The following is a 7,186-nucleotide window of genomic DNA, read 5'->3' on the forward strand; positions in this document are numbered from 1 at the left end:
TACAACAAGGAAAGCAATGTTACAAATAAGGAAAACCAATACATAAATATTAATGATTAATAAAATAAAAAACAAAACATTTACCTCTATTTCTAGTATTTGAAATGTACTACATATTCGATTTATTATTTTCTCATATTGCTGTACATTTAAAACTGCCTAAGTCTATGATGTTCAACAAGAATTTTATAGACTATGAGTAGCCTTTAAAGTTACCCACTAAGATTATTATTTATGGTTCATCTCATCATTTGTATATGGCTTATACCATCATTTATTCCTCGCTAACATATAAAGTAAGGAATCCCTTAAATTTTAACGGAAACTGTGAAATTAATGTCTTAAATCTTCACTCTGCTTCTTTACACAAACACTTTGCAATTTCTCTTTAGTAAAGTTTCTATAAACTCTGAAATGTGCATACTTAGTAGTATATGACTGCTACCATGAATCTTAAATGCTTTATGGAAAAGTTTTACAGCGTGCTAAATAGTCTTAATTTTGGCATATATGAGCAAATTCCCAAAATTAAACATGTTTAAAACATTAAAACTTTTAACAAACCTTAAAATTTTCTATAGTGTTCATTATGGCAGTTCCTTGTACAGAATAATTGAATTCCTCCTCCTACACATCCGTTGAGCAACAAATATATGGAATTATTTTGTTTTGGACATGTCAATCTTGACTTTATTCTTAAATGTGTTCTTATGTAAGAAATACATGGTTCTAAAATTTCACAACAATTCTTTTGAATTTAATTTTTGTGGAATTGTCTAGTTTAAGAAAATCAATTACACTTTATATATAAAATTGTTCTGTGCTCAATTCAGTAGCACATACACTAACATTGGAACAATAAAGAGAAGAATATCCCCTGACTGAGGATGAAACTCGACTTCGTGAAGCATTCCAGATTTTTAAAAGAACAGATGCTGGATAGGATGTGGGCAGAAGGGAACCTTAATGCCTTGTTGTTAGGAATTTAAACTTGTTCAAAGACTTTGGAAAGTAGTATGGAGGTTCCTCAAAAGACTACATAGAGCGCCCCTAACACTCAGCAATCCCATTTTGGCATTCACCCAAATGATCACAAACAAGATCATACTAAAACTACCAGCAAAACTCTGTTCATTGCAGCATTATTTACCAAAGCTAAGATATATAACCAAACCCGATGTCCCACAGTAAACGAATGGATCAAGAAAATGTGTGTGTGTGTGTGTGTGTGTGTGTGTGTGTGTGTGTGTGTGTGTGTGTGTTTGTGTACTGGAATTCTATACCTCCATCAGAAAGAATGACATCACCCAGTTTGTTAGGAAATGGAAAGACTTGGAAAAAATTATATTAAGTAAATTAAGCCAGGCCCAAAGAAGTGAAGTAAGCCAGGCCCAAAGAAACATAGGTCCCATGGTTTCCTTATTTTCAATAACTAGTATGTGTCTGCTACAAGTAGAAAACATCATATAAGTTGATGTTAGGCAAAATGAACCCCAAGATAAGGATTCAAATGGTTTTTCTTTCTTGCGATTGTTTCTAAGATATTTATAAGATCATTTCTTTGTTGCTTTGTATGTTCCTCCTGCAAGCTAAAGCCCCTGTTTTCACTGTATTTGATGTTGGTACTATTTGTGGAGTGGAAGGGAAACACAAATCATTTAAATAGGGATGCAGGTGGACCCATTGCAACAATGAGATGAACAAGTCGTTGTGTCAAAAAATGATTTTGGCCGGGGGTTGAGGGATGTGGACAGTGGGGGGACTGGGGTGGGGGAGGGGTTAGTGGGGGTGGAGGGTGGAAGATGGGCAGGGATGGGAAGGGGAAACAAAGGAGGAGCAAGTGGACCCATAGCAACAATGAGATGTACAAGTCATTATGTCAAAAAATGAACTTTACAACTTTGGTGGGAGGAGGACCGGATGGGGGAAGTGGGGGAGTATGGGAAGGGGAAACAAAGAGGAGGCAACAATGCTTGATAAGAAATGTACTCGTTATCTTGCCCATGTAATTGTAACTCCTCTGTCAGTATTCTCACAATAAAAATAAAAGAAATGTACTCAATAACTCACCCATGTAATTGTAACCCCTCTGTATGGCATTTTCAGAATTAAAAAAAAAAGAAACATAGGTCCTATGGTATCCCTTATTTGCAATAACTAATGTATGTCTGGGATAAGCAAGAAGGTATGGTAAGGCGAAAAAAAGTAGTAGGCAACAATGCTTGATAAAAAATGTACTCATTACCTTTTCCATGTAATTGTAACTTCTCTGTATGGTATTTTCACAATTTAAAAAAAAGGTCAAAAGCATGTGCATATGACTAGATAAGATTATGTTAAGGTAAATGAACCCCATGATAAGGACACAAGTGGTTTTTTATTTCTTCCTGTGGTTTCTAATATATTTCTAATGTACGATGTGATTTTTTATATGTGCATCCCCCACAGTTAAACCCCTGTTTTCACTGTATCTGATGTTGGTGCACTTCCATCTTGTATGTACACTTCTCTAACTTGGGGATGGAAAGGGAAAAAACAAAAGGCTTAAATAAGCATACAGTATGACCATTGCAACAATGTGACGCACAAGAGAGTATGTTGAAAAATGAACTTTACAATTTAGGAGGGGAGGGGAGGGAAGTGTACTTGTGGAGGTGGGAGGGAAGGGATCGCGGGGGAAAACAAAGGAGGAGGTAACAATGCTTGATAGGAAATGTACTCATTACCTTTTCATGTAACTGTAACCACTCTGTACAGTAGTTTTACAATAAAAAATATAAAAATGTTCTCAGATGGAAGAGAATATTTCCCCTATTTTACCCATGTAATATCGTTAACAAAGAAATTAATGCAAAATACTGATATGAAGATATGTGTATGTGTGTGTGTGTGTGCGTGCCTGCGCATTTTCGTTCTCAGAGTTTGAATTCAGTGCACCAAGGTCTCACTAGGCCATTCCTCTCTAGATTGATGAGCTACTATATAAGCTACATCTCCATTCTTGGCTCTTTGCTAGTTCATTAATTTTTTAAAATATTTTTATTACTTTTTTATTGTGAACATACTGTATAGAGGGGTTACAATTACATGGGCAAGATAATGAGTACATTTCTTATAAAGCATTGCAGCCTCCTCCTTTGTTTACCCTTCACATCCCTTCCCAGCCTCCCCCTGCCCTCCCTACCCCATCCTCACCCCCCCCACCAATGTTGTAAAGTTCGTTTTCAACATAACAACTTGTACTTCTCATTGTTGCAACGTGTCCACCTGTATCCTTAAACGACTTGTTTTTCCCCTTCTCCTCCACAAAGTATACCGACATCAAATATAGTGAAAGCAGGGGTTATACTGTGGGGGAGGGACATACAAAGCAAAAAAGAAATAATTTTATAAATGCATTAAAAATGCATTAAAGAAAAAAAAACATTTAAATACATATCTAAGGGTTCATTTTCCTAACATCACATTATCTGACCTTTTCTGCTTGACTCATACATATACTAGATATTGCAAATAAGGGAAACCATGGGACCTATGTTTCTTTGGGCTTGGCTTACTTCACTTCTTTGGGCCTGGCTTAATTCAATTAATATAATCTTTTTCAAGTATTTCCATTTCCTAACAAACTGGGTGATGTCATTCTTTCTGATGGAGGCATAGAATTCCATTGTATTTTTTTTTAAATAATCTCATGAATAGTTTTTGTCCTGATTGGCTTCCAACGGTTATCCACAGATCTCAGTTTCCTGAGTAGACAGGATTACAGGTGTGACCAACCAGCACAAGGCTTTCAGAATAATTTATAAAGTAGAAGAAAATTGAGTTCATGGATGCCTGTTTATCATCTCCTGCTTTTAAATCATTTTGGAGTGATTATATGTGAATTTATTTCGTTTTGGATTCTTAAAAGACAGTAAGTGATGGTATTTAAAAGTTTTAATCTTTTTTTTTATTGGTCATGTGGCATGATCTCTGGGCTTGGCCGCTGTCCCTGTGCCTTTCAGCTGAAGGTGAGTGCTCTACCCCTTGAGCCACAGTGCCACTTCTGCTTTCCTAGTGGTTTATTGGAGATAAGAGTCTCACAGACTTTCCAGCCCGGGCTGGCTTTGAAGTGCAATCCTCAGATCTCAGCTTCCTCTGTAGGCAGGATTATAGGCGTGAGCCACCAGCTACTGGCTAGTTTTAGTACTTTTTAAAATGTATACTGGAACTGTGGAACAGAAGAATTTGTCTCTCTTTAGACCTCAATTTATGAGCTCAGCTCTGAGCATGATAACCCAATGTCACCAACACTGTGTTGAAGACAAAATGTGACAGAAAACAATTACCATCGGCAATAATTGCTATGCTATTATTTCTTGGACAACATGAATATTGAATTGAGAGAGTAAGGGAATGGAGAGGATTTTACCTACTTTTTTATTGCTTACTTTTGGAAATTTTGACTCATTTCCTTCCCCACTGTGTGTCTTTGGGCCATGCACTTAGTGCCTTTGGGCCATGCACTTAGTCCCTTTAATTAAAATATTTCCTAACACTAAAATGGTAATAATGTTAGAATTATAGCAAATGTTTTCTTAAGAATTAAGAGAAATAAAACTTGTGAAATACTTAATAAACTTCTAGGAATTACAATTACAATTACATGGGCAAGATAATGAGTATATCTCTTATCAAACATTGTTGCCTCCTCCTTTGCTTCCTGTCCCCTGAGATTTTTAGAAAAAAAAGGAGATAAGGTATGAAAGAACAGCATAGAAGGATATACAACTTATCACACAGAGATTAAGAACTAGCCTAAGAGATTTAGAATGCTAAAGGCAATGAGGAATAAGCCTAGTTGATAACTAGTTTTTCGATAACCAAAAATGGTTCTCTAGAACAATTTCTAGTACACCTTAGTTACTATCACTTATCCTTCCATCGAGTTATTCCTTCTATTCTATCACAACTGTTAATTAGCCTCTGCGTTTTTGGTACCATGATTAACCAAAAAGATTTCCAAATATCACTTAGACTATCCTTCTCTCTGTGATTAGCAGTGACCACACAAAATCCTGGAATCTTTGAATTTCCAGAATAATTCTTCACCTGATATCTAAGCACATTCCTGGCATTAGTTGCTTTGACCTAATGACCAAAAAAAAATTTTTTAACAGAGTATGCTATAGTAAGTAAAGTACATGAATTAGGGACTATTGTCAGGTGTCAGTATGGAAGGAGCAATTATATATTCAAAGTATGGTTTCTTTATTTTGCATTTACTAACTAAATGGTTTTTTTTTATTGTGAAAATAGTGTACAGAGGAGTTACAATTACATGGGCAAGATAATGAGTACATTTCTTATCAAGTATTGTTGCCTCCTCCTTTGTTTCCCCTTCCTATCCCTTCCTATCCCCCCCATTTCTACTGCCCCCCCGCCAAAATTGTAAAGTTCATTTTTCAACATAACGACTTGTACTTCTCGTTATTGCAATGGATCCACCTGTATCCCTATTTAAACGATTTGTTTTTTTCCATTCCCCTCCACAAATTATACCAACATTAAATACAGTGAAAGCAGGGGTTATATCCTGGGGGGGGGGGGGGGACATACAAAGCAACAAAGAAATCATCTTATAAATATATTAGAAACAGTCACATGAATGAAAAAATATTTGAATACTTTTTTTTTTATTATTGCTAGTCCAGGGGTTTAAACTCAGGGCTAGGGAATTATTTCTGAGCTTTTTTTTTTTTTTTTTTTTTAGGCTAGCACTCTACCACTTGAGGCATAGCACCACTTCCAGTGTTTTTCTGTTTATGTGGTACTGGGGAATTGAACCCAGGGTTTCATGCATGCTAGGCAATCACTGTACCATGGAGCCACATTCCCAGAACCCTAAATGAATTTCTTAAGAAGACATTACATTTTGATTCCGTAACTATGTATCATAATTTTGTCAAGGTGCCAGAAAATGATGTAGAAAACAATACAATATGAGAAGTCTAGTAAGGCTGGATGGAAAATGAATAACTGTCATGGTCTAGCTAGGGTACAGAGAGGGTTATGTCATGGAGCTGTTTCAACAGGCTGAGCGAGACAGCTCCTGATCCACAGCCCACCTCCAGAATGAGAGGGCCACTATGGGGTCTAGCCACATGGGGAAAATGGGCCACCTCCTCCAGGACATTCAACCAGTTCATGTGAGAGAGAGGAAGAAAGAAAGTGAGAACTACACTTAAGCCCTGTGCTGGTGGCTCAGAACTCTAATCCCAACTACACAGGAGTCTGAGAAATGAGGATCATGGTTCATAGCCAGCCCGGTAAGGAAAGTCTGTGAGACTCTTATCTCCAAAGATCTACCAGAAAACTGAAAGTGGTGCTGTGGGCTCAAGTGGTAGAGCGCTAGTCTTGAGCTGAGGAGCTCCAGAACAGGGCTCAGACCTAGAGTTCAAGCCCCATGACTGACAAGAAGTGGACTTCCCACTACAAAAAGTGGGCTGAATAGCAACCATTTAACTAGGGAGGATGGTAGAGAAGTCAAGCCTAGATTTCTGTGAACTTGAGATCATAAGTAGGTCACCCAGCTTCTCCATGCCTTGTTGTCCCCAGTTGCAAAACTCAACACAGTGAAGGATACCCTTCCTCATGGGAATAGGGTAATGATGAAAGAGAGCCATGTTTTGTTTCCTAATTCCACACCTGTTGCCCCATTAATAACAGGGGACACCTGAGCCCTTTCCAGATAACTTCCTGTCTTATGCTCACAGAATTGTTGAGAACATTACCTGAAGGCCACTCCCTCTGTGCCTAGCGATGTTCCAGAGATCCCTCTATATAAATCCCTTGTTTCCTCACAACTGTTCTGTGAAGAGACTGAATTCCGATTATTGTCCCCCTACCCAGAGCTTTATCTGTGGTCAAGAATTGGCTGCCATGGACTAAGAGTTTGTGATAATCCATCTAAACTGATGACTGAGCATGGCTCTACATGTCTACCATCCCAACTACAGAAGACCAGGCCTGGTGGAGCATAAATGTCACAGATAGGAGGACCACCTGAGCTCAGCCCAGCCTGAGCATATATTGTTTTTTTCTCAGAAATGCACAAGACAAAAAGGTGGCTCCTCAGAGCCAGGGAGAGGAAACAAGCAGGGGGTCATGGTGCTTTCAGAGGGGTTTCTGACCCGAGTTGGGAATG

The 7,186-nt window shown here is 37.9% G+C and overlaps 1 non-coding gene across 1 annotated transcript; it reads left to right on the plus strand.

Moving 5' to 3' along the window:
* Positions 1 to 820: 820 nt before the first annotated feature.
* On the plus strand, positions 821 to 922 carry LOC122127765. Its single transcript, XR_006151277.1, has one exon. It is a non-coding gene; the product is annotated as a U6 spliceosomal RNA (small nuclear RNA).
* Positions 923 to 7,186: the final 6,264 nt, after the last annotated feature.

The sequence above is a fragment of the Dipodomys spectabilis genome, unplaced genomic scaffold, assembly GCF_019054845.1.
Source record: "Dipodomys spectabilis isolate Male_0828 unplaced genomic scaffold, ASM1905484v1 ptg000310l, whole genome shotgun sequence".
Classification (NCBI taxonomy): Eukaryota; Metazoa; Chordata; class Mammalia; order Rodentia; family Heteromyidae; genus Dipodomys; species Dipodomys spectabilis.